The following is a 523-nucleotide window of genomic DNA, read 5'->3' on the forward strand; positions in this document are numbered from 1 at the left end:
CAATTTTTGATGATAATGATATTCATTGTTTATTTTATTGCATACCACCTTGTAATAATAATTAACCACCATTACCACCTTGTAATCATTTACAATAAATAATTAGCCTTTGAACAGCAGCACATGTACAAATATGAGTAGCAGGCAACTGTCTTTGTTAAGTTATCTGCCAAGGAAGAGAAGATGTCCAGTCAGTCCAGAGCCAGGTGATGAAGAATTTGAAGAGACTGAGAGTCAGACTGAGACCATAGATGCTGGAACTAACAATGAAGTAGCAGAATGTGAGCCAGGGATTAGCTGTCAGGAGAGGAGTGACTGTGACACTGTCTGTACCAGTAATAATAATAATGATAATGATGACAGTATTCCTGATGACATTGCCTCAACTCCACAGTGCTTGCCTTTTCAACCAACTTGTATTACTTTCCCTGTAAGATATTTTTCTGGTAAAGGACGATCCTTCAACTCTGATTGGTTTCGACTCTATCCATGGTTAGAGTATTTCATTAAGAAAGATTCTGCT

This window comes from Amphimedon queenslandica, unplaced genomic scaffold (genome assembly GCF_000090795.2).
Source record: "Amphimedon queenslandica unplaced genomic scaffold, v1.1 AMPQUscaffold_13145, whole genome shotgun sequence".
In the NCBI taxonomy this organism is placed as follows: domain Eukaryota; kingdom Metazoa; phylum Porifera; class Demospongiae; order Haplosclerida; family Niphatidae; genus Amphimedon; species Amphimedon queenslandica.